Source organism: Mustela putorius, unplaced genomic scaffold, assembly GCF_011764305.1.
Source record: "Mustela putorius furo isolate JIRA1106 unplaced genomic scaffold, ASM1176430v1.1 tig00003898_pilon_pilon_pilon, whole genome shotgun sequence".
Classification (NCBI taxonomy): Eukaryota; Metazoa; Chordata; class Mammalia; order Carnivora; family Mustelidae; genus Mustela; species Mustela putorius.
In genome coordinates this window covers 19,758,587-19,767,676 of record NW_025422047.1, presented here as the reverse complement: position 1 = coordinate 19,767,676, position 9,090 = coordinate 19,758,587, and positions in this window count along the sequence as shown.

Here is a 9,090-nt window from a genome sequence, read left to right as displayed (position 1 = left end):
ATAACTGTACCCGCGGTCTCTTCCATCTTGGTTTAAGAAGAAATACAAAAGTAGAATATAAGCTGTGCTTCCCTTTGACTCCTTTTTCAGGCTTGGAGGAAATGGACCTATCAACAGTCACCTTGCTTCTACTAGACAGGAGGTAGTGGTGTTATCAAATAAACAAATCTTGTTGAGGTGTTGGGCTACAGTACTGACCTTTTTTATCCAGATATTTTTAAAAATTTATTTATATATTTGACAGAGAAAGAAAGATTGCAAGAGAGTGAATACAAGCAGGGGAGTGGGAGAGGGAGAAGCAGGTATCCCGCTGAGCGTGGAGCCTGATGCCAGGCTAGGAGGGGTTACGGGGGTGTGTGTGTGGGGGTGTGTGTTGGGAGAGCTCCATGTTTGGCTTGATCCCAGGACCATGGGATCATGACCTGAGGTGAAGGCAGATGCTTAACAACTGAGCCACCTTGGTTCCCTTCTTATTCAGATATTTTAAACTGAATTAAACCTAACGACTTTCCCTAGAAGAACAAACCAGGAGGCTCATAACCATCAACCATAACTCAGCTAAGAGAGATCATTCTCATCATACCAAATCACCAGTTATATCCATCCATAGGAAAAATACGAGATATCTAGAAAATAGCCTACCCCTGAGCAGGGGTGGGAGAATTAGGGAATCAATTATTTATGCAAATTCTTTCCTTACATTAATTTAATCTTCAGCACTAAAAAATTACTTTTTAAAAATGGAAGAAGTACTATTGAATTCAGTCAAAACATGAAAATAAGACAGGAAAATTTGTAATAAATTATATCTACAATAAATATTAATCTCACTATCTTCTGCAGTCCACTAGCAAGACATGAGTAAGGTGCATGATAAAAGTGTATAAAATTTTTCCCATATACCAAGAATAAATACTTCAATGATAAGTAACAATAAAAATGAAATGGCTAGAATTTAGCTTATTAAAACAATTGAGCTTAATTGAGAAATTCATAGATTACTAGAAGGAAATACTATGTACTTCAGTAACCAAATACAGACTTTTAGGATTTTATTAACCACAAGTTAACTTATAAATTCAGAAATTTAATGTATAAATTTAATTTAATCTCAAAGCCTAAATAAAAATTTTAATATATAGCAGAATTCACCTTTTCTTTATTTCTTTAATAAATATCTACTGATGATCAATAATGTAAAAAAGTTTGTGCTAATCACCACTGCTACTCAACATAGTACTAGGAGTCTTAGCCTCAGCAATCAGACAACCAAAAGATACTAAAGGCATCCAAATATTCAATGAAGAAGTCAAAGTATCACTTTTTGCAGATGATATAATATTTTATGTGGAAAACCCAAAAGATTCTACTCCAAATCTGCTAGAACTTGTACAGGAATTCAGTAAAGTCTCAAGATACAAAATCAATGCACAGAAATTATTACATTTCTATACACCACCAACAAGACAGAAGATAGAAAGATTAAGGAGTCAATCCCATTTACAATAGCACCCAAAACTATAAGATACCTAGGAAAAAACCTAACCAAAGATGCAAAGAATCTGTACTAAGAAAAGTATAAATTACTCATGAAAGAAATTAGGGAAGACACAAAGAAATGGAAAAACGTTCCATGTTCATGGATTGGAAGAACAATTATTGGTAAAATTTCTATGCTACCTAAAGCAATCTACACATTTAATACAATCCCTGTCAAAATCCCATCTATTTTTTTTTCAAAAGAATGGAACAAATAATCCTAAAATTTATATGGAACCACAAAAGACCAAATACCCAAAGGAATGTTGAAAAAGAAAACCAAAGTTGGTGGCATCACAATTCCAGACATCAAGCTCTATTACAAAGCTGTCATCATCAAAACAATATGGTACTGGCACAAAAACAGACACATAGATCAATGGAACAGAATAGAGAGCCCAGAAATAGACCACTCTATGGTCAACTAACCTTCAACAAAGCAGGAAAGAATATCCAATGGAAAAAAGACAGTCACTTCAACAAATGGGGTTGGAAAAATTGGATAGTCACATGCAGAAAAAATGAAACTGGACCATTTCTTTACACCACACACAAAAATGGGCTCAAAATGGATGAAGGACCTCTGTGTGCGAAAGGAATCCATCAAAATCCTTGAGAAGAACACAGGCAGCAACCTCTTCGATATCAGCCGCAGCAACTTCTTACTAGGAACATCCCCAAAGGCAAGGGAATCAAGATCAAAAGCTTTTGCACAGCAAAGGAAACAGTTAACAAAACCAAAAGACAACCAACAGAATGGGAGAAGATATTTGCAAACGACATATCAGATAATGGGCTGGTACCCAAAATCTATAAAGAACTTATCAAACTAAACACCCAAAGAACAAATAATCCAATCAAGAAATGGGCAGAGGACATGAACAGACCTTTCAGATGGCCAACAGACACATGAAAAAGTGTTCCACATCACTCAGCATCAGGGAAATACAAATTGAAAGCAGAATGAGATATCACCTCACACCAGTCAGAATGGCTAAAATGAACAAGTCAGGAAATGACAGATGCTGGCAAGGTTGAGGAGAAAGGGGAACCCTCCTACACTGTTAGTGGGAATGCATGCTGGTGCAACCACTCTGGAAAACAGCATGGAGGTTTCCTCAAAAAATTGAAAATTGAGCTACCCTTCAACCCAGAAATTGGCTACTGGGTATTTGGCCTAAAGATACAAGTTTAGTGATCCAAGTGGCACGTACACCCAAATTTTATAGTAGCAATATCCACAATAGGCAAACTATGGAAAGAACCTAGATGTCCATCAACAGATGAATGGATAAAGAAGAGGTGGTGTGTGTGTGTGTGTGTATATATATATTCCAGGTTACTATGCTTCAATGTGGTGTGTGTATATATATATATACATTGAAATATATATATATATATATACACTATATATATATATAATATATATATAGAACTTGTACAGGAATTCAGTAAAGTCTCAAGATACAAAATCAATGCACAGAAATTATATATATATATATATAATGTGTGTGTATATATATATATATATATATATATATACATTGCAGCCATCAAAAGAAATGAAATCTTTCCATTTGTGACCACATGGATGGAACTAAAGGGTATTATGCTGAGCGAAATAAGTCAATCAGAGAAAGGCAATTATCATATAATCTCCCTGATATAAGGAAATTGAGAAGCAACATGGGGAGTTTGGGGAATAGGAAAGGAATGAATGAAACAAGATGGGAACGGGAGGGAGACAAACCATAAAAGACTCTTAATCTCACAAAACAAACTGAGGGCTGCCGGGGGGGAAGGGGATTAGGGAGAGGGTGGTTGGGTTATAGACATTGGGGAAGGTATATGCTATGGTGAGTGCTGTGAAGTGTGTAAACCTGGCAATTCACAGACCATACCCCTGGGGCTAATAATACATTACATGGTAGTAATAATAATAAAAAAAGTTCGTGCTATATAAGATACAAGTTTTACTTCTAAATTATGAGTGTAAATGTTAACAGACACTAACAAAATTTGAAAGGAGTCTAATCCTCAACTCATTCTTGAAGAAATCACTTTTTTCATTTCCTTCAAAAATACAAACAATATGTACCATTGCTGGGCTCTAAAGAAAATTCTAATTCACATTTCTCAATAAGAAAATAATCAGAATGTGTAGAAAGGGCTCTCAAATTTTACCAGAAATATAGAAGAAGAAGAAAATTAAAAACAGAATTGTGAATTCTGAAAATCTCTCACAGAGCTATTAAAAAGCAGGTGTTGGAGGAGGAGACTTAAAATTGAGAATACTCAATTCATGATATAACATTAAGTGAAAAAAAAATCAGAATCCTACTTACATTAGATTTAAGAAGAGAGCAAACCAAACATTAGTAATAAATTATCTGGGTACAGAATTACCAATTTCACTATTTATATTTTACATATTTTCTGTATTAGCATGTAATGTTTTTATAACAAGGAAAAAGTTAACATTTGTAACATTTGAAAGACAAGAATTAAAACTTTATCCATAATAGGATGTGCTAATGTATTAAAAATTATTTGCATGACAGGGTTCTGAATAGCAAATGTAAAGTCATCTTTAAAACCCAGATTTCAAAATAAAACATTACTAACTGCCTTCAAGAATCCATTAAGCATCAGTCATCTAACAAAATGCTCTAACTCTGTCCAGGTCATCCTTAAATTACTTTTCCTCTTATATGCTTTTAATGTCTAATACGTTAGCTTCCACTTGTGGATAAACAACAGCACAAAAGCTATCCTTGAAGGTCTATGTCAAAGACAGGGGACTGCCCCAGTACCAGGTTTCAGTGCAGGCAGCAGGTGCCTGGGAAGCAATTTGTGCTTGCTGCACAGAAATACACAGCTAAGTCTTCAGGCTGGGTGTCTCTGATGTGCGGGGAGAAATGCTTGGCCATCCTATTCAATAAAACAGTGAATCTTTGGTCTTTTGTGGTCATGTTGTACGAATATATGTAAGGAGCTGGGGACCTTTTCCAAGTTCTTGCTTATACCAAGGGAAGAATTCTGAGGCCCTGTTTGAATAACTGCAGTTGATAACAGAGCTGCTTCCCTCCTGGACACTCAGGGTAGATAGATGCTGCTCCACATTCTCTCCCTGGCTGAACCCTGTGCAGAAAGAAAAGGTCAGAGAAAGGAGAAGAGATTCCAGGTTACTATGCTTCAGAATTCCCTTTTTCTACACTAAGTGGAGGAAACCTGAGTAAAGCCAATTTTGACTTCTGAAGAATATTCAGTAGTATACTCTGTTGCCCATAAACACTCGACTAACAGTTCAGCTGCAGTCACGAGAACGTGATTAAAGCTCTCATGGATGTCCTCATGGTGCCTCCCAGTTAAGCTCAGGTTCAGAATTTCAGCCTCCAGCCAGCTCAGCTCCTTTTCTTATCAGGGCATCCCTTCTTTCCTCTAACAGAGTAACTTCCCACATTGTCTACCTGCCAATAAGAAAAAGACTCTGCTGCTGCCAGGGTCTAGTCCATCAGATGCACTAAAATGAACCCTCCACGTGTTCTGCATCAGAACAGGTGCACTGCCATCTTGTGGTCACATCTCTACTGAACTCACTGGGGAAATGCTTTTCTCTTAGCCTGTGCCTCTGAGGGACTCACAAGCATCAGGTCAGCAATCAGTAAAGCAAATTAATCAAATTTTAATCAGGAATGGATCTGGATTTGTCAGATGTCTTTTCAGTACCTATTGAGATGCCATCCCTAATTGCTTATTGGCTTCTTGTCAATATCTTTAATATTATTGATAAATAGTCACAATAAAGTATAAAGAAAATGCAATTTTCCCATTTTGCAAATAATGAAACATAGCTCCTAAGTATCAAGAAATTTGTGGCAGAGCTAATAGCTTAGAACACAGAGCAGGAAGATATCAAAAACCTGTTCTCAGTTTTTTCCACCATTAATTGTCAGAGAAAATGTTCATTCATTGCATCTGTGACAGAAGTGGGTGGGTGGCACTTACATAACAATCTGTATGTAATGGATCATGAACACAATGTAAGGTTGAGAATCATGTATCATCACACTCTATATGCTGCTCTTTCACTGAAGGTAAAAATAAATCATGTTATGATAAGAAGGCAACTGTTTACAAAGAAATGGGAGGAGTTTCCATGCTCATGGATTGGAAGAACAAATATTGTGAAAATGTATACACTTCCCAGAGCAAGATATACAGTCAGTGAAATATATACCATCACCATTTTCACGAAGCTGGAATAAACAATCCTAAAATTTGTATGGAACCAGAAAAGACCTGTAACAGCCAAAGAAAAGTTGAATAAGAAAACCAAAATTGAGGGCCTCAAAATTACTGACCCCAAGCTCTGTTACAAAGCTCTAATCATGAAGACAGTATGGTACTGGCACAAAAACAGACACATAGATCAATGGAATGGAAAAGAAAGCCCAGAAATAGACCCTCAACTCTATGGTCAACTAATCTTCGACAAAGCAGGAAAGAACATCCAATGGAAAAAAGACAGTCTTTCAACAAATGGTGTTGGGAAAATTGGACAGCCACACACAGAAAAATGAAACTGGACAATTTCCTTACACTACACACAAAAATAAACACAACATGGATGAAAAACCTAAATGTGAGACAAGAATCCATCAAAATCCATGAGGAGAATACAGGCGGCAATGTCTTTGACCTCAGCCCAGAAAATTCTGACTAGACAAGTCTCTAAAGGCAAGGGAAGCAAGGGCAAAAATGAACGATTGGGACTTCATAAAGATGAAGAGCTTTTGCACAGTGAAAGAAACAGTCAACAAAACCAAAAGGCAACCTACAGAATGGGGGAAGATTTTGCAAATGACATATTAAATAAAGGGTTAGTATTCAAAATCTATAAAGAACTTATCAAACACAACAACCAAGAACATATAATTCAGTCAAGAAATGGACAGAAGACATGAACAGAAATTTCTCCAAAGAAAAGATACAAATGGCCAACAGATACTCAAAAAAATGCTCACCATCACTCAGCATCAGGGAAATACAAATCAAAACCACAATGAGATAGCATCTCACAACAGTCAGAGTGGCTAAAATTAACAAGTCAGGAAATGACAGATGTTGGCAAAGATGTGCAGGGGAATCCTCCTATACTGCTGGTAGGAATGCAAGCTGGTGCAGCCACTCTGGAAAATAGAGGTTCCTCAAATAGTTGAAAATAGAGCTACCTTATGACCCAGCAATTTCACTCCTAGGTATTTACCCCAAAGATACAAATGTAGTGATCTGAAGGGGCACCTGCACCTGAATGTTTATAGCAGCAATGTCCACAATAGGCAGACTATGGAAATAAACTAGATGTCCATCAACAGATGAATGGATAATGAAGAGGTGGTATATATATATGCGATGGAATACTATGCAGCCATCAGAAATGAAATCTTGCATTTGTGATGAGGTGGATGGAACTTTTCAGGTTATTTTTACCCCGTTAGAGGTACTTTCCCACTTTAATGGTAAAATATTATGTGTTTCTGATTATTCTGATTTTGTTCTCTTACTAATAAAATAACTTGCATGGGTATGGCCTTTATCTGACATAATACCCACCCTATTGCTATAGTTCCGCTCTGCACAGACATTGTGAATGCTACAAGTATAAGAATTTTTGGATATGTTATTTCATATAGACTCCTGTAAAAGCCAAATAATAATCATACTCTAATGGGTATGGCTAGAATGAACCTTCATTAATTAAATTACCCTCAAAATGTGAGAAAGTATCTATTGATAATAATTTAGAAAGGAGTTTGTATATAGAACTTGTATACAGAACATGACTCCACTTGATTATATAAGATGATCCAAACTTCAACACCAGTTCTGCATTATCAATTGCCAAATATATTTTGTAGAACTATAAATCAACTGTCTAAAGGAATTCAAACACTTGAAATGATGAACTATTCCTATGAAAATAACTTCAAAGTTCAAAACCTTAGGGGTAGGAAGCACTGAGACAGGTGACAAGGGTGAGGTCATACATGTGTCCTGTGGCATGTGCTTCCTCCCACCAAGGCACACAGTACTCAAAAGACTATGGGTTGTATGCTCCCATCACTCTGACATTTTTAAAAACACAAAATAAGAATAGACCAATGTTTGCAAGGAGTGGGGAATATGGAAATGTGAGATAGCGTTAGACTAGCTCAAGGGAGTTTTTGGGGGTAATGATACTATTCTGTGTCATGATCTTGTATCATTACATGATCTATACAATGTACTAAAATTCAAAATTCACAGAGCTGCACATCAAAAATAGTGCCTCCATCAGAAAAGATGAAGACCCAACTTTTGTAGCAACATGGACGGGACTGGAAGAGATTATGCTGAGTGAAATAAGTCAAGCAGAGAGAGTCAATTATCATATGGTTTCACTTATTTGTGGAGCATAACAAATAGCATGGAGGACAAGGGGAGATGGAGAGGAGAAGGGAGTTGGGGGAAATTGGAAGAGGAGGTGAACCATGAGAGACTATGGACTCTGAAAAACAATCTGAGGGTTTTAAAGGGGCGGGGGTGGGAGGTTGGGGTACCAGGTGGTGGGTATTATAGAGGGCACGGATTGCATGGAGCACTGGATGGGGCGCAAAAAAAATGAATACTGTTATGCTGAAAATAAATAAAAAATTAAAAAAAGAAATAGAGCCATACACACACACACACACACACACACACACACACACACAAAGTCCATTTTTCCTAATAATTATTTTAAAATGAAAAATTCAAACACTGAGATCAAAATGGCAAAATAGAAATTTTTTACCATCTCCACCCCTCCCCAAGACTACTGATTTTCAAAATCAGAAACTAAAAAGAGTACCTATGAAAAAGTCCAGCAGAGAACACGTAGCACACTGTTGAACAACAACAACAAATACGATTTTGACAGATTAAGGATGGCATGAAGAACAATTTCACTATCCTTCTTCACCCCTGCACATGGCACAGCTCCCAACCAAGAGGAACCTTCCAGCCTGTGATTTCCCCATAGAGGGACGTGGGTATATGTGAGTGCACATATGCCGCTCCAGGTCTGGAGGATGCTCCCAAAGAGGGATCTTTCTAGCCCCATCCAGAATACTTGAGCTGTACTGCCACTAAGGAGTGGGGTCCTCCTCGCAGAACAGCACCCAGGGCTCTAGGAGGGCAGTAAAACAGCATGGACCCTACACACCATGGCGCAGCCTCTTTTAGGAATCTGCCTGTGACCCACTGGAGATGGCCTGCAAACCCCCACAAGTGGTCCATGAGCACGCACAACACTCAGTCCCTCACCCACACATCATCCCACCCTGTGGCCTCCCACCAGTGCACACAGAATAACAACAGCAGAGAGCTTTTGTAAGCGGCTAGTGAGCATGCGCAGAGAGTAGACCCACTATCCTGAACTGGGAGAAATCACACAAATTCAGTCAGCACCATCCTAGAGAAAGGAAACAAAAAGGAGACTTTCAGCACCCAGTCTGGCTTCACAGGATC